Here is a 25,967-nt window from a genome sequence, read left to right on the forward strand (position 1 = left end):
TAGTCTCTTATATGTAAAGAAAAAATAGAAAACAGAAAATGGAACCAGTGACTCAGCATGGCCTGTGTTGACGACTGTTTAATCTCTCCCATAAAAGAAGTTTAAATAATGCTGTTATGTGCTGATTCTCTTAGCACTTGCTTTGGTGCATGATGTATGGCCAGTGTCTGCTCCAAGAATCAACAAGTGTACATTATTCCATTAGCAGTTTTCTGTTTTCTACAAAGCTTTACAATTTATTAGTTATTTATGTTAATGTACTAGTGCCTTATTTTACATATTTACAATATCTTCTTTCCTCTACCATGAAAAGCAATGAAAAGCAATGAAAAGCTTAAGTATTGCAGATCAGTTCAGCTTACATAACATTTACAAATATTCTTTATAAAAACAATTTTGTGCATAGTCCTTTCTATGCCAGGAATGGCTGTTTTAATGTACATGAAACTTACTGCCATCAAAACAAGACTTAGGCTTTTCTGATACTCTGCTCCTTCTTACCTGCTATTTTTCAGAAAGGGGGAGAAGCTCAAGCTGTATGAACAGAGATGCCACTTTTTTCCCCAGTAAAATTTGTGAAGAATATCAACAAAAGGTTGAAAATGTGGATAAGAAGGAGTCAGTAGGAGAAACTCATAGAGTGCAGAGTAGTGGAGCTCCAGAGGGTTTCTAAATGCATATTTATTCAACAAAAATGGATATCACTGGCTTCCCAGCAACTTATTCCTGTGCCTGCATTATGCAGCAGGGGATGCTACGACTTGGACACAAATCAGTTACTTCTGGCTGATTGTCTGTTCTTGATTTCCATGGCGCTTACTGACTCTGAACAGTCAGCATCATGGCTGCATGACAGACTTTCTAAATTTGTCTTTTTAAGATGTTTCCATTACATGCACCATCTAACTCTGCCCATACAAGTAATTTACCACAATGATGTCACTCTGGACTAAGTGCAAGCAAAGGCACTAGGTTAGTGTGATGCTTTTAGTTTTGGGTGCTGAGTGTGTTAGGGCAACACTGGAGCATGGCTAGCTCCATCTCCATCCAGCACTGCAATTTGAAGGCATGTGTGTGGGGTGATGAGAGTTTCATATTTCAGGATGGAAATTATTTATTGTTTTCCAAGTGTAACTTCAATTTATATTTGTAGCAATGCTTATGTTGCTCTAACCACGTATTATCAATGCTTTTGGGTATATTCTACTCATTCAACTCAATTATCTACTCTACTGCATCACCTCAGCAAAGGCTCAAGTTCACTAGCATCTAATGTCTCGTAGGTGGCCTGTGTGAAGTGAGTTGTTTGTTGATGCAGTTCCTAGATATTTTATTGATGCATTTTCAGATGTTTTAGTTGCACATCTGCCTGTGCAAATGGATGTGTCTCTGGACACAATGACAGTGAAATAATATTTTAATAAAAATATTAATACAGTCTTCCAGACACAAATCTGCTTTATCTCTAGAGGAGTTTCAGAGCCTTTTGATTAGCCACAGACCACATCTGACTTTGCCTTTTCTGTCCCACAATGTTACTCAGGTTAAGCCACATCAGTTCCTAAATCCCTGTGTAAAACAATGAAGGAGGCCATGCATATGATAACCCTTATTGACTAAAGAGTGCATCAGCACTGACAGCTCACCTTGCACAGGCCTCCTAACAGATGTGATGTGCTAACAAGTTTCAGCCTCTGCTAAAGGGACATCAATTCATCTCATAGACGGAGAGCTGTGCCCTGTTCCAACACCCCAGACACTCCCAGTCCCAGAAAGCACCTGTAAACCCACATTCATGTCTTCCAACAAATTTTCATTTATTTGTCTTTTCCACAGATTTCATTGTTATTCTTGGCATTTCTAAAAGCATTTTGCAGTGTAGAGAAATCCTTTTCTTTCAAAGGACATTTCCAAAGATCTGGATTATTTAGGGCTCAATTCACTACAAGAATAATTATTTAAATGTAGATTTATATAAATTAATAAAAAAGGAGGACTAGAGCTTTAAAGGATCCATGAGCTGTGGCTAACATCAACTTGTCAGTTTGCCTTTTATTTTTTCTGAATGGTCAGAAGGGAGAAGTTTCATCCCAATCAAACAGTTTAAAATTACCCACCTTATGTTACCTAACAATGAAAAAACTATTATCTTATAAACCCCACAATGTTCATGAATATCAGAAACTTCTTAAGAGTCCTGATGGGATATTGGGACTGGTCAGGATCTGGTTGATGGGACTGACAGGGTTTTGTTGATGAGATAAAATCTGATATACAAAGGTAAACTAAAAATCCAGAGCAAAATACTCACCTTTATGGAAGGAAATTGATGTCTACATTGCTATAATAATGCTGCTCCATACCGTTTAAACTAAATAGGAACACCTCTTTCCCTCCTGCCATAGCACCTCACTCCTCCCTCAGCAGGACTGTCTTCAGTGAGAGCTTTCCCTGCCTGACATGTGGTCTCTCTCGCTACTGCTTGTCCCTCTCCCAAATAACAAGCTGAATTCCTCTTTCATGCCACTACACTGGCCAGGGGATTCACTCCAAAGGTTTGTTGCAGTGAGAGCAGGCACAGGAGCAGAAGATGGATTTTTGACTGGGAAAGCAGTGTGTGCAAGGATAATGCTTTTCAGAAGAACATGTATCAGGATCCAGAATGCCAATGACTTCTCTGTTCACAAGCAAGCCAACGCTCATACTTGCTTTCCTTCAGGTCATTCCCCTCACCTCTGAACACGGGGAACTACTTGAGTGGGCTTAATACTAGAGTGTCAGGTCATCTCCTGTATATTCAAACTCATGTTTTGTGAGTTCTGTTTAGCACAGCTTCCAAAAACAACGTAACGCTCCAAAGTTGCAACGCGTCTTTGTGGTGGACAGAAACAGGTATTTGCCCTTCTTTCCCTACTTAAGATCCACTTACAGAACAACACAAAAATTCAAGATCCTATTTATAACATGTACAAGATTTTCTGAAAAAAACAAACAACTCAAACTCTGTAAAGAGCCCTTACATTTCACTCATGTTGGCATTTTTGTCTGTCTTCCTGGGAGAGAGCTCTAATTGTAAGGGACACAATAGACTGTGCTCTTACCTGTGATTAATAGACATGATCTTTCCAGAATGATAAATGCAGGTAGGTGAAGTCTCTGTGACTATATCTACATTACATCATAGATTATCAAAGACTCTACAATGTGGACATGATAATAAGCATCCATGGTGTCCAAAAGTGCTGGCCAAGAATTCCTAATTCTAGAATTCAATTTTTTTGATTTTTGTGGGAGAACATCATCTACAAAAATGAAATTCAGTTTCCTAGCTGTTGTACAGCTCTCTGTTCTAGGGATTTGCCCCACATTCCTCCTTGAAATTCCCTTTAGACAGGAAGAGGGATCAGTGCCCTGAGCAGCAGGACAGTGTGAAGCAATAGAAGTGTGCACCATACCCAGTGTGGCTTTGTTGGAGGCAAAGGGGGGACAAATAGACCTTCCTCACAGAAACCAGCAATCCTCTCTTGCTCCTTGCCACAGTGGCATCACTGCTACAGCCCCTCAAGGGAGGCATTTGGGGCACTGCTGTCCTTTGTTTCTGATAGCAACATTTCAGAAGGCTGAGGCCCTCTGCCAGTTGCTGCAGTGATGAACTACCACCATTAATGTATCTCATGCCATCCAGTCTGCGAGGGGAAGAATAGTGGTTGCAAATGACAACCAGCATGAATAAAACCACCCACTAAAGAGGTTAAGAAACTGTAAATGCTGTGTTACATCCAATGCACAGCACCTTGCTACTATGCAGATGGAAACATCTGTAGTAGAGATGTGACATTCAGAAGCATGCAACACGTTTTTGAGATGCTCTTGCAGCCCAAGACACTGGCTACACACCATAAGCAGATGGCTTCTCTATGCTTCCTCCTACACAGAAACATTGATTTGTTGTCATGCAGTGGTGTAGATTCTTTAGATTCTTGCTGATAGCAGATTAATTGTATTTGGCCATAACCTTTGTGGAGACCTTTTTTTTTTTTATTGTGACATGGGTTATTTTTCCAGAGGCACATGGTATGGTGTTGAGATGTCCACTCTACTATTTTCTCAGACCACCATGGAAGGTTTGGGGAGTCTGTCAGGAGGGGAAAGGAGCAGTTTAGCTCTCCTCTTTTTGCATGGGAGCCAATGACCAAGCAGGAGGTTTTGGCTTGCAGACAGCTGTCTGAGGCATGCTTTGAGATGAGGAAGTTTTTTGATATTCAGACCCTGAGAAGCATTATTTTCAGTGTATGCATTGTGTAGCATGCTGAGTGAGAATTAAAGATGGTGGAGAAATTTGTATAAAAGTGTCATGAGGGATGTATTTGCTTTTTTACCTCAAGTTTATGATAGACTTCCCGCCAGAGCAGTAATGTCCAGAAAAGCTTTGCAGTAAAGGCCAGTCAGACCCTTAAATCTCTTCCTCTTAGACAATTCCACCTCTAAAACTACTGATAGTTATTCTTGCCTTTGCCTGAGATGAAAGCACACTATCCAGAGCTCAGGGCTGTACTAGCTGGAAGCTCCAGCAAAGCGTGAGCATGTTTGGATTGCAGGCAGGTCAGATTTGCCCAGGTGCATCAAACCTTTGTTTTGGTGTTCCTGACAAGTGACACCCCTCTGGGGAGGCCTGATGTGTTTGTTCCATGTCCTTGAAGTCTCATAACCCATGAGAGCTTCTGTCTTCCAGAGGGGCAACTCTGTTTTACCAAAGTACTTCACCTGGCAGACCCAAACTCGGAATTCATAAAAACAAGGCACAAAAAGATGGTCTGACAATAGTTGTTCCTCAGAAAAATGTTTGAGTGCATGACTTACTATGTCTGTTTTATAAGTCATGTCTCTTAAGACCTTTTATTAAATCTGGATTTCTAATTTGTCTGATCTCTAGGTTTCCTCCAAGACTATTAGTTGCTACAGATATCTATTCCCATTTCTGTATATGAACAACTCTTTAGCTTGTTATGCATACCAACAAAATATGAGGAAACTGTCTCCTAAATACTAATGATAATGACCAAGATGATAATGTTCAAACACATTTATTAAGCACATTTATTCCCATGCAGCACACAAGCCTTAGTATTGTTGGGTGCAGAGACAAGATAGAAAACCAGTTTTATTAACATGAATGAAGAGTCTTCTTCTATTTTTAAATAACAAAATATATAAAGAGAGAGAATAAATTATAAACAAATTGAGAATTTGGCAGGCAGAAGTGCTGTCAGAAAATCAACAGGGGAGAGTAATCAAAAATATGAAAGAAATTCTGAAACAGGTGCAGGAAAATGCCTACTCTGAAGCCATGTGAGCAATATTGGATGACAAGTGCATGGAAGACCAAAATAATGAATTTTTTATCCCCTTGAGGAGACGTTAATAGGTTGGATAACTGTAGAAGACATTTCAGAAGAAGCTTTAGACTGGTCACCTGATTAAACAAAGTTAAGCACGTGTAAGGTTGGGATCTTAATTATTATGGACAACTTCCATGTGTGTGTTTGCTTTAACATTGTCTCCTGCTGGAGAACAGCTGGCTGCAAATGGGCTGGCAAGGTAAACAAAACAGGCCTGCAATGCCCAGCAACTCAGACAAGTCTCATCACCAGCACAAACCTGTTGCCAACCTGACAAGCATGAAATATCTCAGAAGGATCCACATTTCATAGCCATTGTGCCTCGTTAACTGTGTCACAGTCCAGCAACAAGATATTCAAGGCACAGTGACACAGCATTGCTGCATTTCAAATATTGAGGAAAGAATACAGATCCTTTACAAATAATTTTTCTTCTGAAATATGCAGGTTAATTTGGTGTTTGTGAATAAACCAATGCTCTGGAAGAATTGGCTGGTTCTGTGTTAGTAAACCTCAACAACTTATTATTTTTGAGTTAATTGCTATTTGTTCAACTCCAAGAGTGATCCAGATGATTCACAGGGTGATAGACCTACCGGTCTATCTGTCTACATGCCTAAATTTAAATGACTTTTTGAGGTGAATCTCATTAAACAAATACAAACAGAGCCCTGTGAAGAAAAGCCTGCATAGAGCTGAGTCACCCCATTGTTTGAACAGCAAGAAGAAGATGAAAGAGATGAAAACAGATGTACTAGGGGAAGGTTATCTATAATACTGAGTAGTGGAATAGATACTGGTAAAAGAAAGCAAATACATAATGATGGTGCCAAGGTTTTGAGCCTGATAAGATAAGAGAGTTGAGATGACTGGAGAGACAAATGGCATGTGATGGAGAAAATTAAGGGAAAAAATAGCATACTTTTGTTTTGGAGAATGACAGTCTAATGTAGTCATCTAGAGCAGACAGCAGAGAAAGCAGCAGGGGCAAGGGTGCTGGGTAAGACAAAGAGGGAAAAAACAGGCTTTGAGGGGCAGCTGGAGAAGATGAAATTGAAAAACAGGTGTGAAAATACAAGGAAACAAACAAACCAACCCTCAAGAACCACAAGGGGATAAAAAAGGCATTAGGAGACTGCAAGTACCTCACATTTCCCTAATCCACCTACTCATGAACTGACTGAAGTGTGTACTAAAGTACACAAGTAAAGAACTTCTCCCCTTGTCCTCACTAAAAATGAGCTAAGAATAAGTAATGGACAGGTACTCAACAGATGAAAATGCAATAAAAAGTCAGAATATCAGCCTTTGAGGAGTGGCAGTGGCCCAGCCTATCAAAGGCATGGGCTGCCTGGTGGTCCTAGCCATGCTCCTTTCATGGAGGTCATACCTGGGAAGCATTGCCTTTGCAGCCTTCCAGTTCACAGGCAGTGGGACATCTCTGTCTGCAGGATTCTGGTCTCAATAGTCATAGACTTGCAATGCACTGGACTACTTTGCTGTCAGGGTTAAAGTATGAAGTGGAAAAATCTGAAGTTATGTTCAAAGAGAAGAAATAGTGGTGTTGACCACCAGAGTTCACAGCATCCATATAGCAGCAATGAGACTAGTATAACTATGGGGGGTTTTTACTCTCATATTCCACAGAGACTTAATACTTCCCAGCTTCACCTAGTACAGACATGCAAAAAATGAATATTTGCAAAGCATTTGTGAAATCATGGGGAGAAAAAGAATCACGAAATACTAGTTTGCAATTTTTGTGAGCAGTGAATGACACGGCAGCAATCCTAGCATGACCATGCACTTGCAGACCTCTTGGTGACCGGAGGACTGTGCTGTTTAACTACCAATTATGTTGCTACAGCTCCTGAATGGCACCATTCTGTTGTTAGAATGAACAAAGGATGCCTACGAGGGAGCGAAATGTAAGGTGCTGAGAGGAAAGTTTTCTGTGGCATGCTGGGGGAATGTGGGCTGCATGGCTAACATGACAGGACGTGATGAATGATGTTACATGACGAGAGGCTGGGCCAGATGTGTGCCTACAGTGAATGTCTGCCCTTCATGAGCTGGGCAACTTGATGGGAGTGAGCAAAGAAAAGCTCCTTTCTATAATAGGATTTCATACCCCTCTCTTTGCCAGGACCTTTCATTTAGAAATGCTTCTCTTGTAGCAATGATGGCCACGGGCTACTCTGTGTTAACCCGTTTTGACACCAGAATGACGCAGTGGAACAGCTTCATCCACCACTGGGAGTGACTTGGTCTCCCTCCAAATCAAACCCTCAGGAACCAAGCTTGCTGTTGAAATAATCACCACCTCAATTGTTGACAATTAGCACACGCAAATTTGACTCTAGGTATAGACTACAAACTCATTGAAATCTGTATTAGGTATTGAGAAATTATGCACAATAGAAATGTCTTGATTGATCTGTTAGGGTTGACTCTAAAGACAGAGAAGAAATTTCACCTAAAATAAAAATAAATTTCATTATATTTGGGGAAGAAAAAATAAAATTGTTTAAGTAAAATTCTTATAAATAAATTACTTGAGTATTTTGCCCACCTCTGGTTAGCAATGCCATATCACTGAAATCTTCTATAAGCAGATAATATTCAGTTCCAAAACACAACTAACATCCTACTCTGCCAACTATTTGGATGTATTATTGACAGCAGTATGTGGTGAGATAAGGTTAAAGTGGTAATCAGTTAAAATTTATCCCAGTAATCACAGCACTTCTAACATCAGTTGCTAGAAACAAAGCTAAGGAAACTAAAAGTCTTCTCTGAGTAGAGATTTCCTTTACACTGTAGTTTTCCATCTTTGATAATGAAATGTTCAGAAACACATGACAATAGTTAGGTCCTTTTTTTTGTGTAGTTTTGCACTGAAATCTCCTGTGTTGGCATTTTCCTTTACTGAGAAAGCTTTTTTGTTATGTTACAGGCTGTCTCAAGCACTGTTGGGAGAAATTGCCTCATGAAAAGAGATGTTAGGGGTGGGTGGGCTCAGAACCATTGTAATGTAACATTGCAGCACATACTGGTGAAACATAAACATTAGAGGCAGCAATGTAAAATGCAGACAGTCTGTGGCTTTAAAGAAAAGTGTGTAGACAACTTGTAAAGCGTTCTGCAGCTTGCTGGTGATCGAATCTCTGAAAGAACAGCCTTTTTGTACAGCTAAACACTATATAAAGTGACTGTGTGTTTTTCAGGTGGTTTTTCCTTTTGATTGACAGAATTTAAAGCAGGTTAACTTTATGTGACTCTTCATTGGCTGTCAAGGACAACTAGGATAATGAACCCACCAGATTAAGAAGCATGTTTCCCTCCTTAACCCATTTTTTATCTCAGTGTATTACAGTGAGTTGTCCTTTCAGTGAATGTTTGGTGAGGAATCATGTTTTTCCAAGCGCTTTTTAAGACAGACAAAAATAAATTGGTCCCTCTTCACTGACCTACATCAGGCAATTTATCTAAACATTGTCAGTCATGGGACTTACTTGAAAGTGTATCAACAATTACCTTTTCCAATCAATTATATTTAAGAAACCTTTAATTTTATTGTATCTAGATGCAATCACAAGAAGAAATATGTCTTTACCAATGTATGAAAATGGTTTGGATACATTAAAGTCACATTTAAGAACAAAATTAAAACAAAACCTCTCATCAGGATAGGATTTTATTACACAACACTAGTAAGCAACTTTGTATTTTAGTATTTTTATGTGGGCATATAAATGTCAGCAGTTTTCTGTCTATAATTTTGTACTTCTCTGGGTCACTGGGAGAGCAACAAGAAAGCAGAACCTGGCTTTTGGCATATAGTCTTACCATTTCCCATGGAGTAAATAAATGATGTAAAATGCACAATAAAACACACATTAAATGATTGTCATGGAGTGCATGTCATGATTGTTACAAGGTCCAGATACATTATATCAGAGAGCAAGGTCAGCTTTACATGTTCAGAGTCCGCAACACTTGCAGAGGTATCGTGTTAACATTTGTTGGCCTTGCTTCAGGAGGAACTTGAGTGCAATAGTCAGAACAATCAGCTCAGAAGTGTGCTAGCCTGGGATTTGATCCTCCTCCCAGTCCTTACATCACACCTCAGAGATGCGAAAGCTAAAACTCATCCAGACTGGTATTTTCTTAAGCCAGCTGGCAAAACTGGCCAAGCAGAGAACCAAGGACTATACCGGACTTCTTGAAAGGAGCATGGAAACTTGCAGCTCCTAGTGTACTAGCAAGGTCTGAGGACTGAGCACATTAAGGCTCAGTCCATAGGCTTTCTCATCCTCTCTTGTACTGAGATAACAGTGATCTGATAGGAATGGGAATAAAGTAAAATCAGCAAACTTTTGTTAGATTTTAAGTTACTATTAATGGTGGATGAATAATGATGAAAAATGGTGGTGGTGCTTTAGAGGTGCTCAGTGATCCACCCAGTGGTCAGACACACCACCAGAGTTGTACATAATGAGGTAAAACTGCACTTTTGAAAATACCCAAATGTGTTGGGTTTTGGTCTTTGACAAATACCATGTAGGAGCGGGTTTTTTAGGTCTCAGAAGTAAATAATACATGTTTAAAACCATCAAATTTTTTTTTTTTTGCTTTCCCTCTTCATTTCAGATCACCATAAGAAGAAATGACATAGACAACTATTGCAGAATTAAAAAGATTGATCGAAGCTTTTAACATTTATATTCAGGGTTTTTTTTCTCCCTCTGCATTTGGAAATCATAGAGAAGAAATAGCAGCTATGCAACTTCAAAGTGCTTCTAGCACTGGATGTCATTAGAAATATTACAGCTGTTCTTCCTACTCTGATGGCTCTGACTCTCACATGCAGCATGCTCTAAATAACAGTAAGCAAGGAGTGGATGACAGTTTGCTTACTTTAAGTTTTGGTATAATTATATACAAGTAGGTATGTGCCTTCGAATTTGATTTCAAAATTCTGCTGGCCTTACTCACAGTGCAACCATGGGAGCCTTGAGCCAACCAAGATGCTTTACTGGTTAATGGACTGAACGTGTAAACCATGAGGAAAGGGGGTGTGTGCTTTGGTGGGTGCCATGAAGAGGCCTGAGCAAGGCAGAACTGCAGGATGATGGAGAGGCTCCAACAGTGTGACTGGATCCATCCTGAGCCTTTGCTCCCAGGGACCAAAAGTTACAGCATTTCAGGAGAAGTTATTTAGCTCATCTGCTACAGAAACAGTGTCATAAGGAGACTTTGCTGTCCAAATGGTCCAGGAATTCAGCTTCCTTTCTGTGTTAAATGGTCAGGTACCCTGATGTAACTGGCTCTATGGTTTGCATAAAAATATTCCCTTCCCAGACAACAACAGGACTATTTGTCTTACCATAACTGATAGTAGTGTAAGTCCAAGGCAGGTGTCTGTCACTCAGTATCTTATTTTCTCTCTCTCTTCCTAATCATCAAAATTTCAACTTCCTAAATATATCAGTCCTTTTCTTTTCATAGCCCTCCATATCACCCTGTATTGCTTTCACATAATCACAGAATGTCTTCAAGAGATCCACGAAGATCATTATGTCCAACTCCTGATGTGAGCGTAAGAAAGACTCTTCTGTGAAAGACAGAAGCACTAGATGCACCTGTACTCCTTCTGCTTATTCCCCTCTCAGCTCCCTCACAGGGCACACCGTGTATTGTGCTGATTAAGCAAAATACATAATGCTACCAAGGGAGCAGAGTGACAGGAATAAGATGACCTAGTACCAAACTGGGACATTCCCTTTTCCCAGGAATGCTCAAGGCCTGATAAGTTTGCATTTCCTCTGCACATGGACAGACTCTCCCAGTGGGGTAAGCAAATTAGCCAGTTATTTGTGTTGCCAGGGCTTGCCATTAATAGCTAATATTGTCTGGCACTGAACGCATTGTTATCAGGCCTCTAATATGTCACATTTGATGGGCACAAGTCACACTTCTTAGAACTATTATTCCAAGCTTCCTGCCAGCTCCTTAGTTTACTCAGGCTTCTTATTTCCAAGTTTATTTTTGCAGTGACAAAGGCTGGAAATGGAAGTCCCGATTCTTTGCCAGAAAGAACTGGCACAGTCCCACTGCCTGTGCTCTGGGGCACCAGGGAAGCCGACGGGCTTGGGGAAAGCCAGGAGCACCCCAACAGGGACTCTCTCCGTCTCTGGTTACAAGCCAGGAGTCAGCCAGTCATACTGACCTGTCTCTTCTTCAGGACCAAGGTAAAGCACTTCTATCACCTCGAAAGCTATGAATTTTCTTACCCAGCTTTTCATTATGAAAATCTGCAATTTCTTTTTTACTTTACTGTGTAGCCAGGTCGGTGTGGTGCTCTCTCTTCACTCAGGCTCCATGACCTGTACTACCTCTGCTGTACAACCAGACCTCCAAGTTTGATATCCACAGGCAGAAACTTGCAAATGAGAATCATGCAGCATCTGGTAACATTTTATTGAACGGAGGTAAATATAGAGTCCAAGACACAAAGTATCACAAGCCACAAACTGAAGGGAAGGTGGAGAAGCTAAACAGGAGACAATACACTGCTCTGTACTTCAAAGTCAAGAAATAAGGTCATTCTTTTGAAACAGCAGATTATGAGTACGGAAAATTACCTACAACCAAGAAAATGTGAAGCTAGTATTTTAAGGATTGTATTTGTTCCAGTTTAATGGACTGTATCTGGTATATATTAAAATAGTCCTAAGCAATACTTCTGTAGTTGAAGAGAGGTCAGGTTTTCTCATTTTAAACACAAATTTCAGAGCATATGGTTAAGCAATGTAAATCCACACCAGTTTAAGCTTGTGCTAGAACTCCCGTGCCTGGGTGTGGCTTCTCCTCCCCTGTGCAACACTATCCAAACCAGCTATGTTGGTTTTGCTTAGAACAATGAGCACAAAGAAATTGTGTTGGGGCTTTGTCCAAATATTGCCCATTTTACCTTTGATGCGGAAGAGAAGGATTTAAAACAGAATGGGAATTTCAGAACAAGTTCTTGCTCTAAAAAGATCCACTGCTTGCAATGAATGGAGATTAACTCACTTCCGTAATTATTTCCAAGGCGGAGTTCTGTCAGCATCTGGCACCGTTAGTGGGATGTTACTGGAATATACACAGTGGAGAGCTTAGTCCAGTGAGGATATTAGGTCCTAAAGACACTGATGTGGTTTTCTACTTCAAGATATGCACAGTGCAGATTATGCTGCTGAACAGTAGCAATAGATCTTGTCTACACAGGGAGTTATTCCTCCAAAATCATGCCTGGATCCTCCCTATTCCGGGGAAAAAAAAAACAAAACAACAAAACAAACACAAAAATCCCCCAGTGTGTTTGATGCTGTGCTTCAGTCATTTTCACTTTAAATTAAAATTACTGAAAAGAAGTTTTATTCTACAGTGAGTCAATACACAATGTTCTTTAAATATCTTTTGCATTATAAAGTCACATCCTACCACAATCTAGCTCTGAATTGCAGATAATATTGTATTTATAAAGTGTACGCTCTCAAGGGTTGAGAAATATTGCTCAAAATGCCATCCAAATGTTGAAAATGCAATATTGACACTGGATAGGTGCCATCCTTGTCTGGAAAGCTAATGGATCAGAAAAAACTGTCTGTGAAAAGGCGACTGTGGGAGCGGCTGGGAATCCAGCAGTTTCTTTTTCCATCCCTCCCTTTTTAACGAAATTGTACTTCCTGATGTTATGGTTTAAATCAGATTTTAAGATGTCTATTATGATCCATCTGTTTAAAATATCAAGGGAATGCACAATTCAGTAACATTAAAAGTACAAAAGCAAGAGCTGTGAATTAATACTCTCTCTTCTCTTTAACTTACTGCCTCTCATGTTAAAGCATCATTGACATACAGTTTCACATCTTCTAAAATGTGTTGTGAACTGTAAATAGCCAGTTGTGCTTTTGAATGTCTTCCCATGCCCTTGCATCATCCAGATCAGACCTGGTGGTCTTACATACAGTAATCCAACCTTGCTCATTTTAAGTTAATATTTTAGTTGAGTTACTTTGTAGTTAATGGAAATCAAAATGTTACACAGCTATCTGTCCTTTTCACAGTTCATACTTAGTGTTGCCATTTATATTACCTGGTGAAAAAAAACAGATTACCCGTGCAAATAATTCCTAGAGAAGCTAATTTCTATTTCTTCTAAAGCCAATTTTAAATCTCCTCCATATGGCTGATACAAAGTATTACAAGGCAGTTGATGAAAACGTGGCTCCAATGAAGTCAGCTAGTTTTGTGACAGACTTCAGGAGAGCCAAGATTTCATCCATTATCTCTTTCTGTAGCATAGGGTCCAGCTGTACTACAGAAAAAAAAATCCAACACCAAAAGGCTGAAGCTATTAATCAACCTAGAAAGATCTGGTTAATGTATTGCAAGGTAGGCCCCTGTTGGATGGTGCATGCCTTTAAATTCTGCAAGCACTTAAAGAAACCCTGCCAAAAAAATTGACACATTTGCAGCCCTGGCCCCTGAGCCCAGACAATCCTGCCTGCAGCAAGCATTGTGGTCTGCCATAACTGGGCTTTCCTTCCTCACCCTTTGAGGCCCTTCTGACAGGCAGACTGCAAACTTCCCTAGGCAGGACTCCAGCATTTGATTGTTGCAGCTGGATTTGCAAGGCAGTGTCAGATACTGAAAACAGCAGGGATGAAGCTGTATGTAAACAACAGGAGTTCCAACCTTGTTCAATGCAGGATCAGACATGTGCCCATCAAGCCTTTATTGTCCCCATTTAAACATTACCTATAGTTGCCTGTTGTATATTTTTTTTGAAATTTTACATTCCATTAGGCTGATACAAAAATTCTGTTGTCACAGTAATGCTGCATGCTCAAAACCACTCACCACAAATCCGAAAGCTAAATTTAGGAACAGAAAGTTTCTCTAACCACTGAAACTTGGGTCCCCCATACATAAGCACGTACTCTGATTCAGGTCTGTAAACGCCAGGGAACAAATGGGATTATTCCCACAGTGATATTGTACATGTACTTGCTAGGCTGCAAGCAGCACAAAACAGAAAAAAGCTGATCAAACAGATGACAGACTTATGTTTTTAACACCAAATTTAAAAAGAAAGGTGATGTGGCTCTGCACACCATAGCCTAAAGAGGAAATTCCTAGGAATGTTTGCAAAATACAACAAATATTAGAACTGATCCCAAGGAGTCTTTCAGTAACTAACTCCAAAACCCTTCATTTCACTTTAAAACTCTTCAAAGTTATGTAGGCATGCACACACCTTAGCCACGTGTATGTGGAATTCTGTAATGCTTTGCTGATTTTTAATTCATATAAGTTCAAAGCTTTGATCACAGTGCTGCTACACTTTCTGTTTCCATTTTTTGCAGTATTTATATTATATTTGGTGACAGAAGACTGAAAATTTCATTAGAGAGAAAAGAAAATAATTATTCAGCTTTCATTGAAAACTTATGTTTTTCCATGGCAGGCGTAGAGCTCAGATTTTTTAAAACTGCAGTCAACAATGTAATGTGGTCATTTTCTTCTGCTTAAAGAGGACAACTTCTTTCTATGAGCATTAGTAACTGCAGTCATTACTGTAAAATTATTGAAGATTTATATAAAAATCTGAGATGGAAGAAAAGCAAAGGTTTTTGCTATTTTTTTCAAATATATTTTATTTCTGTATTTTTTCAGTATATATATATATATATGAGTTACATAGTAGTATGCTCATTGTCTTCATCAGAGGTGATGAACAGAAGGGTAATTAAAAGATTACAAGTTTTGAATCAGTGAGATAAATATACGTTTTAAGACTGTATGGTCTGCACATGCACACAGGACTAGCCAATAATGTACAAACAGAAATACCTATTTTTAGAAACCAGTCTTAATTCAAGACAGCTGATCTAAAGCAAGCACTGCTGTACACTATACCTACAACTTTCCCATTCATCCAGACGACTCACAATATTGTGACTGTTTTTCTTTGTAACCCTGCCTTAATACACAGTGTATAGATCCGAAGAGACTGAAGTGCAGTTTACTTACAGAATTGTTAGAATTTCTACTAAAACTAACTTCATGGGTGTTTTTTTCCCCTTAGTGAGAATAGAGCTCGTTGTTCTGCTCATATCCCTCTTGGTTTTCAGTCAGTTAATCCCTAAGGATCCCTCACTGCCCGCTCCCCGCCGGAGGTGCTCCGGCTGCACCTCAGCAGGCACCAGCCCAGGCTCAAAGACGAGCCAGGCTTAGGCAGCGAGTCACTATTTTTCGTACTGTGGTTGGCCTTGAACATCAGCCTTGCCACATGACAACCAGCTATCCTCTTCACCTGAATAAAACGAAACTTAAAATATTTTCTACCCACAATTTCCGCCTTTTATTACTATTTGGTCACCCTCGCTCCCCCCTCTCTCCCTCCCCACCCCGCCCGCATTAAGTTTCCGGTGGCTCTGCCAAGAGGCTCCATGTGACGGCAGCGTGGTCGCTTCCTTCCCGGCCAGCCGCAGGTAAAACCCGGTGGAGCCCTAAGGGATGGACCTCCCTAGGGGAACGCGATGCCCCGAGAACCTGGCATCGCCACCTCGCCCGTTCCCCCATCCCCGTGCCCGCAGCCCAGCACCCGCACCGCAGCACTCGCGCACTGCCGGCGCCAGCCCAGCCCGGACAGAAGCGAAGCCCCTTCCCAGGGGCACGGACAGCGGCGCGGGGGGAGCCCAGCTCTACCCGTCCCGTCCAGCCGTGTTTCTCTGACCCGCCGCCGCTCGCCCCCTCCCCGTCCCGGCGGTGCCTGCTATCTGCGCAGCACCGACGGCGACGGAAAGGTGAAACTTACTTGGCTCCTGCGGCGCCCCCGGAGGCGCGGGGAGAGAGCACTCTCTGCCGCCTCGCTCGCCCCCGGCACGGCACCGCCTGGCCCTGCTCCTGCCCCTGCCCCTGCCCGGCAGAAGCCGCTGGGAGCCCGTCCCGCCGCTACATGCCCCGCCGGCGCCTTCCATTCGAGCTCTACCCGCATTGTTTTCCTCGAACCATTTTTTCCTCTCTTCCCCCCCCCCCCCCCCTTTTTTTTTTGCGTTTGTTTTGTTTTGATTTGCAAGAAGACGCCAAGCCCCGTCCGTGGCTCGTTACGAGCGGGGGCGCTCCCGGCGGCGCGGGGGTCTCGGCGCGGCCCCGGCGCATTCCCGCTCCCACAGCGCCGCCTGGCGGCCCGGCCCGGCCGCGCCCCCGGCCCCGCGCCCGCGGGAACACGCGGGGGTCGCCGTAAACGAACCCCCCCGTGACCCATATTCCATTCAAGTGCAATCTTTATCTTTCTTTCCACCCCCCTCCCCCCCTTTTTTTTCCCCTCAGATCCTCTTTCAAGCCCACTCCACGCTGCCGCACTATTACATGCTAATTTAATTTTACTATGGACGATATTTTCAGCATTTGCTGAGGACAGTAAATTTTGTAGTTTATGTTATTTCACTTTTTATGACTTTTTAACACTTAATAAAATTTTATTAGAGCACTTTTGTGTTTACAAGGCCACAAAACTCTTGGCAGGTTGTCAGAAGTCCTTTTTATTATGATCCTACTGATATACTGCAAGTAATGAAATAATCATGTCCAGAAATGTATCAAAGGCCAGAGGGATTATCCAATTTAATGGCTCTACAGATGCGCTGTGAGGGATACGGACAGGCAACGCGTCGACAGGCTAAAAGGCGTGTGTGAGGCGGAGGCAGCTCTGCTTAATTTCTTTCCCATTGCAGGCTGGTGCTATGTTGTCTTGGAGGCTCTGGGCTCGGTCAGGTGGCTCCTGGAGCTTTCAAGAAAAATGGTTTTATTCTGGTACAAAAAGCTTTCTTCTTTTTATTCTTAGGTGTGCATCTAGCATTGACGTGCTTGCTCTGGTGTTTTCACTGCTTGCGACACTCAGCGAAAACACAATTTACTGGAAAACACCCAATGTCATCATGCCATTGTGCAGCAAACAGTGGCTCTGGGCATTATGGTTTAGTCTTGCAGCCAGCAAATAAATAAATCAAAAAAAGAAAGACCAAAATAAACAAACATTAAAAAAAAATCAGAAGCAGAACAAGCTGGTGAGAACAAATGCAAGGGAGAAATTTTAGACTGTTCCGTGAAATTATTGGTTTTTGCTTTTGTCTTAGCAAGGATAATGTTGTGGGAGCGCTTTCATTTGTGCATGTGCCTTTCTCCCACAATCCGCTGGTTTTTTTCACTTCTGTGGTGCTATACCCTGAGATACTGCAGCTGTTTTTAAGGCAATTTCCTTTTATTTTAAATAATTGTTCATTTAACATATGTTGTTAAACTCATTCTTGCGTCAAAAGGAGGCGATTATACTTCCTGACCCTGAAAGCAAGGTGGGTGACTTTGTTTTATAATTAAATTTTCTGTGTTCAATTTCATATTTTTCTTTCTGTGCTGTTTCCTAAAGACCATGCCAAAAAAGATAAAAGGTAGCAATAACAGCAGGAACCCTTCAGTGCCAATTTTGTCTCTTTAACACACATTGTTCCAAACATTCAGGATCCACAAGGATACTAGAAAGATATTATTTTAAAATTTTACAATTAATTGTTTAATTCCCTGTGATTTTAACCCTGCCCCATTAAAGTCTGAAACAAGAACATATCTCATATTTCTAAAACAGAAGGAGTCCTTTTTTCCTCCAGCACAAACATAGGTAGCATATTCCAATGTATCTCATGATACTGCCAATAGGGATTTCTTTTAAAGAAAACAGGACTATCTCTGCATTTTTAAAACATGCTTGAATAATTTCAAGGACTTTAGAAACAGACCTGAAGACAAGGTTAGAAGAATTTATCTTCAAAATCATGACAATTTATTAGTGGACCACATGTTTATATGTTTATTCCTATTGTGAATCTCCCTCACTCTTCTAGAAGAGTGCCTCCAAAATCAATGGGGCTTCTGAAGGAGTTGAAGCAACATACAGTGTTAGTAAATATGACAGAATCTGGCCCAGGAGAAGTAATATAAATCATTTAATGCAGTTTAGCTTCAGGACAGAGGTATGGTTTTTCCAGAACAATATCATCTACTGTAAATCACATGTCTACAGGTCAAGGTCAATTTATACTTCTTAAGCCTTTAACAGCAATCAAACTGGAAACCTGCAGGATGAAATGATGTTGTAAAAGAAGTGATGGACTGGAAACTGTTAACTTTGGAAGAGGAGTGGTTGCTATTGTTCTTTTGAGAGAAAGAGCAAACTTAGAAATGCTTTGAGTATAAATATGTAAAAGTGCCACACATAATTTAATCAATGAAGCATCTAACTAGTTTAACCCTTTCCTGGGGGCTTAAATTTTTTCCTGGAACATCAGAAATGCCTAAGGAAGCGGTTCTCGCCATCATGGAAACAGAAACAGAGTGGCAGGATTCAGTAACTAGACCTGGGCTGGTGCCTACAGGAGGTGTACAAGGCTGGCAAGATAGTCCTGGCTGAAAGAGGACAACCCTTCCGGAATCATTTAAGTGAGCAGCATGACTAGGGATGGCCATGTTTCCAGCATGCACCAATGCCACTCCCAGGAGAGGTCCCTCACACCCCAACAGGCACTGTCAGAGCAGTTATGTGGATTGAGATCCCACTCCCCATCAATGATGGCAAGAAGATGGTATGTGAGGAATGTGGGTCCAAGGACGAATCTGTGGATACTCTGTTACTGTATTTACACATAACCCCTGTTTATGGCCCAGTCATTGTCTTTAACAGCCCACCAAGCAGGTGCACTAGTGAAATGCAGCATACTTTTGGCACAGAGTGCACTGCCAAATCTACTGATGCTCTGGTGAACACAAGAAGATACATATTAATCATTTTAATGGCCTAAACCCTACACCTATTCCACTCAGTGGAACTTGTCCTATTGTTCACAATTAGACTAAAAGTGCAGTCATGATTAATTAGTTATTAATAGCCAGTTACATAGCAACTTTGTAATGACTTTGTGCTATCAAAAGCACAAAACTGGACTGATGTACCAACAATAGTAGTTTAGAAATTTATTTACTTGCAACAAGCCAACTGCATGAAAATCAACCCAGAAGTCTAACTAAAGAAGAGAACATGTTCTGCAAAAGCCATTTGTGTTTTAGCCCTAGAACTGCAATGGATAAGAGTGGGATTTATGCAGCTAAATCCTATTCAATTTTCTGCAAACAAATTTGAGGTTGATGATGAAGCCAGAAAGTTGAATCAACTCCCTTCTGAAATCTATTAAAGGGACTTCAATCAGGTCTTTAATTTTTCTTTTTACAAAACTTCTGGCAAAACAAGCAATAGGTACTTTTCCAGGACTGTCTGTTATTTTTATTTTTTGGTTGGCAAACCCTTTGTTTGTTGAAAGTTGCCATTTTCCAAATCAGGGAAAAATGTAACAAAATAATGGATCCCTCAAAGCAATGATAACATTTCCAGGGTGTTTAGTTGCTCTTAACTTGAGAAGGAAGACCTGGTTCCTATAGGCTAGATATTAACATACTCTCCTGGTATTCAGGAGACCTTAAGACAATCTCTTCTCTGTAAATTAGACCATGGACTGGAGCCCACATCTGCCAAGTCCCAGATGAGTGCCCAATACCTAGGTGATGGGGGCTTTCAAGATAGGTCTTCCAGTGAGGCCACTCTAGGGAGCTCAAGGGAAGAGAGAAAATAACAGCAAAATTTAATTAACCTGTCTCAAGAATTTTTAATAAAAGTCCTGAATTTTGGGGACTCTATGGCTTGTGAACAAGGCTGGAGCTCCTGACTAGGTCCTCAGATTGAAAAAACCTCATCCCTATCAAAACTCTATCCCCCACCATGTAGTTATCTGCTACAAAGACTAGTATGCTGCAGATGTATGAAAGAAAGTACATGAAGATAATGATATGAACTTAAAGTATATAAAAGTAAGACTGTTTAAACGCTACCTACATTGTAGTTTTATTATAGTGTAATGGACATATGCCAATGAGCATTGCGCCTTTGTGTCCAAACTGATAGATGTACCCCATAAAATATTTCCTCAGAAGAAAGTCAAATAAGTGAAACTCAGTAGAAAAATAGCTGTACTTTCTGCAGCTATAGATTATTCAATCAATGAAACTCCTATCTAACTCAATACTCCCCACATCCTTGGATTTACTTTCTAAACTCTCATCTGAAATACAAACTGGCTCCCCTAATTTCCTCTGATGAGTGTAGTAACTTTGAAAGCCCCAAAACCCTTCCTGGGAAATAAGCAGTAGATCCAGGCTATGGAATTTATGACTGAGACCAGAAAGGAATAGCATTTACAGTTTTCAAACCAGAGTTTGGGATTTGCTTTCTGGCTTAGGAACATAGTTATCATTTATAACACAATGTCATTTATGTTCTTAAGCTGAGTGATAGTTATGCAATCATTTCATGTTTTCTATTATTTTGGCCTAGTCCCATTTTTCCTCTCCTTTATTTTCACAACATGTATCTGTATGTATCTATATTTATATCATCTATATCTAATCTATATATTATCTATATCTATCTATACCTATACATTGCATTATTAGTTCTCAAGAAAATGTTAAAATTTCTTTTACAGTCTCTTTTCTGGGTAATGAATGAAGAAAACTTTACTAGTGGCAATCATAGTAATAGAGAAACTATCTAACATGACCACATTGAAACACCCAACTCAGAATAATTACAAGGAATCCAAGGTGCAATTCTTAGCTGGAAGAATTACAAAGAGCAAACCCAAGTGGAGAACTTTCCACCTTATACTGGAAAGTCCTACCAAACTTCTCTACTCATCCTGCTGACCTTTTAAGGATTAGGGGCTGTTATGATTTTAACACCTGTGTATCTGCCCTGTGCCTTCTGCATGTGAAGCCTGGGTACAAGTAACAAACATGGCAAGGGTGCTCCCAGAGCCACTAGGAAGTCTCTGACTTCCCATGTACTGCTCTGGTTACTCTCATAGGACAGCACCTTGCAAATTGCTGAGTATAGTATTATCTTCATAACTAATTTCTGGAGGAGAAACTGAGGCACCTGGCTTGAAGGTATTTAGGTCCCTAGGGAAGTCCTTCTAGCTGCTCTCTGTTCTCACTGAATCTGCATGACTTCTACATTTTTACCTGCCTAAAATATCCTGCTGAGTTTAAGTATCTCCAAGGTTTTACAGATTTGAGTGGAAATGAGGAAGATTAATTCATGCCCCTCAGGTAACTCAATTAGCCCTTAAGCACAGCAGGTAAGGCAGCATGAAATCTCCAACAGCAAAGGGCCCTGCTCCTCCTGTGTAAAACAAGGTGCAGCAGAGAATGAGCCTCTACAGGAAGGATACTTAACACCTGACTCTCATGGGAAAGTGTGTGCCAGGAGCAGCTATGGCAGAGAGATTCATCTGGAGTGTCACATGTGGCCTAGCATGATGCAAGTGTCAGGGAGTTAGGGCATTCAGGAGCAGTGCCTGCACAGCAGCCCATGCATGGGGAAGTCTAGGCCAATGGTTTTCCCTTTTGCTCTGGAATGGAAAGGAAGCTCTGTTTTCCTCTGGATGACTGGGGACAGGCACAGTTTCAAGCATCATCTTTTTGACTCAAATTCTGCCTTTAAGACAGTATTATGGAGACTATTTGCAGCCCACTCTGGTCTCTCAGACCATGTTGCTTTCTCCCTCTCTACTTGCATAGTCGCAGCCAGACTTCTGGAATGTTGCAGGGGAGAGAGAGGGCCAATACAACTTGCATTCTTTCTTCTGCCTCTTGATCTGTGTGCATTGTTTTCATGTTGCACTCTGAGGCAAGGGTGAGGAGATATTTATGTCTCCCATATCAATGAGAATTACCAGGATCTTAAAACACCATTTAGAAGTGCTGTAACAGTGAACATGTTACACTTGGCAGTAGGTCTTTAAAGGTTTCTCTTGTAAATAAAAACCGTCTCCAAAAAGAGTCCCATACATAATTTTACACAGTAAAGTAATACAAACAAAATAAAATTCAACACAGATGGATTTGGGCTATGTGACCATTCAAATCTTATTAAGATGACAAACTTGAAGAAGCTGGAATGCTTAAAACTCAGCACTTGTTCATGTGTTAGCTTGATTTAAAGAAGACTCCAGAGGCATTCTTGAATTATATATTATCATATATTCTATTCTCATGAATTATTCCCCAGACTTAAATGCTGGCCAAAATATCACCACCACTAGGTCCCAGGTCCCTTCCTCTGTGTGATCTGGCTTTTCACAGAAGATTCAAACCTGACAGCCTTTCCTCTTACATGCATACTCTTGGCAACTCTTTATTTTCCATGGGGAATTCCAGGGTCTTATCTTCACTCACACTTAAACAAAGATGTGGTTTGCAAAGCTTTAACACTTCAGCAGTTTCTTGGTACATAGCATAAGCTTGGGGCCTTTTCTCTTGGCTTGAAGGTGTGTTAGGGATGTCTGCACTGCAGCTTGTGCAGGGCAGTTCTGCAGCAGTGCCTCAGCTGATGCCCCACTGCCCAGTCTCGCTGCTTCAGCTCCTCCACAGGGCAGTGTTACTTCTGCTGTGTGAATGTGGTGATGTCCAAACAAACAGTGTCTGTTGTGGGAATGGGAGTCAAACAGGAGGGATACAGAGCCAGTGAGGCAATGAAAGGTACAAAGAAGGGTTTTGGTCTTCCTTCACCATAAAGTAAGTCTGGCTCAAGAAATGTCCAGGGGTCTGGTCAGTTTTTAGACTAGTTGAAATGAGTCTTCTGTGAGTAAAAGTTTTGTCAAATCATCCAGCAGCACAACTTTGCTCATCAGGTTTCTGTGATTTAAGTGACATCCCTTTTATCACAATGACATTGAACCAACCTGAAAAATGTTTCAAGATACTAAATCCGTCAAGCTTGATATTTGGAATCAGGTCCTCTTTCCAAATTGGAGTTTTCCCATCACTGATGACATCTTAGTATTATGGAGTCTCTTATCTTTCATTCTAATAATATTGCACAGACCTGTCTATGTGACACACTGAAGACCTGTGATAAAGTGATGCAGTGAATTTTCTCACTGGGATATAAGAAAGAGATGTCTCCTTGACAGCTTCTGTTCTTTTCTTTTTCCCATAAATTCTGTAAAATCCTGCTGCAAAACAGAAGATAATTCAAACCAGATAAACTTTTGATCAGATATCAGATATTTTAAAGACAGTAACAATATCACAGGATAAAAGGTGATCATAAAGGCATATCAAATACAGTACTTTTAAAGTGTTTGAATAATTAGCTTATGTTTTGTTTGCATTATTCACATGTGTTTGCTGCTTCAAGTTGTTACCATCCAAACACTTTTCAGCCATTTCCCTGTAGGCTAACATTATGTTATAGTGATTGTATATCAGTTTAACAGCACATTATTTTAAAAAATATCACCTGAACCAGGCAGGGCCTGATCCACTGCTCACAGAAAAATCAATGACACTCCTAAAGCCTTTTAGTTGGTTGGTCTCATAGTGAATCTTAGTAAAGGATATGAAGATAAGTGCTGCTTTCTTGAAAGCTTTGTACAATTCTCTATGCAATCCCATGTAAACCTGTGCTTACTAAGTCAGTAGGTCTGTGTACATACCTCACAAAACATACCCAAAATAGGATGCTTTGTGAAGAGAGAGATCTCTAAAAATTCCTGCTAGTACTATAAAAAACATACATTGACATCAAAGCAGTGTCTCTTGTACTTAATAATAAATTCAGATTGCGGAGAGAGAAGGTCCATTTTTAGTGTTAGCCCATTTAAAAATGTTTTTAGTTGGTAATACACCAACTAAAATATAGGGGGGTTCACCCTATATTATAGATCTTGCTTAAAACTTTCCAGATGTATAGTTTAATCGAGAGAGCAAATATCTTTCACTACAGTCCAGTTAACCTCTGCAAACTAAACGATTGCTTAGGAGACTTTCCTCACAAGATGAACTTCTGGCAATGGATATATAAACACACTTTGTGGGCTGAGTCTTTTTCCACTAACACACTTTGGTTTTGGTGCAGTTAAAAATAAGAGAGGGGAGGGTGGAAGGGTCAGCCGCTTCCCGACATCTAAAATCTTTATCAGTACCAGCAACCCCTCGGCTGGTGTCAGTGATTTGTGGTATTGTTGTTTATCTGTGTATCACTCACTCGGACACACTGTTTAGATCCAAAGGTCTCAAGACCAATTGCAATCTCTTCCAGGCTTGCTGTACCAGACAGGGCAGACATCTGGCTGTCAGTTATAATTGCATCCTGCACCAGAAGTTGTTTTTAAATACTCCTGGTTCTCTTTGAACGCAGAGCTGTGATGCACAACAGTTTCAAGCCATTACTGCAAGAGGCAAAGTCAGTCCATGACTTTAGTCGAGTTTGAAACAAGATTTATGAGAGATGGTGGGGAGGGGGTCCATTTTACAAAAGGATGGCTGTTTGAGCCTGCTTGGGTTTTAATGATGCAGCAGTTTCCTTTCCAGCCCATACAACTTATTCTTTGAACACTGACAGAAATAGTCAGAAATATACTTGTGGTGTTGCCATGTTTACTGTTTCCTGTTGTCTTTCTTTGGAAGTATTTTAACAGAAATTAGGACTTCACATAAAAACCCTACAGGCTCTGGGATGAAAGGATTAACTATTAGGCTTCCTTCTCACTCTAACATGGTGGACTGTGATTTAAACCCTACAGACTCATGACAGGATATGACGCCAATTAAAAGCATGAAACCTAATTTTTTGACAAAATAATCACATAATCCCCTTTCTATTATCTGGCTAAAGGATTATTGACAGCACCTTTATTTCTCAGCCCAAATCTTTGATTTATTAGGCCAACAAACTGCTCTTGTTTAAATTATACAGGCCAATGAATATTGCTGAATGTCCAGGCATAGGACTGCATTCAATATTGTAAAGGGATGTTTTTCCCCTGGTAATTGTCACACTGGGTCAAGAATGCACAGAAATGTAAGTGGACAGCTGGTTTTGGTTGAAAGCAGAGCTCTGATTTGCTGTTTAATACCAAATCAATTATAGAGTAATTTAATAACAAATCTTATAAAGTAAAACATTGCAGTGAAAAATTCAGCTGGAATTTTTTATAAGATCTGAATTCACTTTGCATGGAATACATAGGAAGTTCAGTAAAACAATGTTACTGGAGTAAAGAGAAGAGGTTAAATTCTGCCTCTCTGAGTTGCCAGTTGTGACTGCTTGAGCCCAAATATGATTTACATTGTTTTGTCAAGGCAAGTCTTCTGTTGAGACAGACTATGCTGATGCACTGTTGGAATTGGACTATCACTTTGACACCTGATCTGACACCAGTGAAGAGTCCAAGGGCCATTATTTGCCATTCAGATCAGCGCCTGGAGAACTACTATCTATATTACATATAGGTTTTCCCTAGAAAATTTTCACACTACATGCATTGTGTGCAGCAGTGTCTAAAATGGACAGGAATGTCTCTTTCTCTGTCACACACATGCTTACATAAACTGGAGCCTGCAATT

At 40.6% G+C, this 25,967-nt stretch overlaps 1 long non-coding RNA gene across 1 annotated transcript in view; it reads left to right on the forward strand.

Annotated features, from left to right (window-relative positions):
• The first annotated feature begins 15,855 nt into the window (after window positions 1–15,855).
• Window positions 15,856–25,967, forward strand: part of LOC139675284 (uncharacterized) — a 75,672-nt gene continuing 65,560 nt past the window's right edge. The window contains exon 1 of the long non-coding RNA XR_011698465.1: window positions 15,856–15,943. This is a non-coding gene — a long non-coding RNA (uncharacterized lncRNA). The remainder of the gene's footprint in view (window positions 15,944–25,967) is intronic.

Source organism: Pithys albifrons, chromosome 8, assembly GCF_047495875.1.
Source record: "Pithys albifrons albifrons isolate INPA30051 chromosome 8, PitAlb_v1, whole genome shotgun sequence".
NCBI lineage: Eukaryota > Metazoa > Chordata > Aves > Passeriformes > Thamnophilidae > Pithys > Pithys albifrons.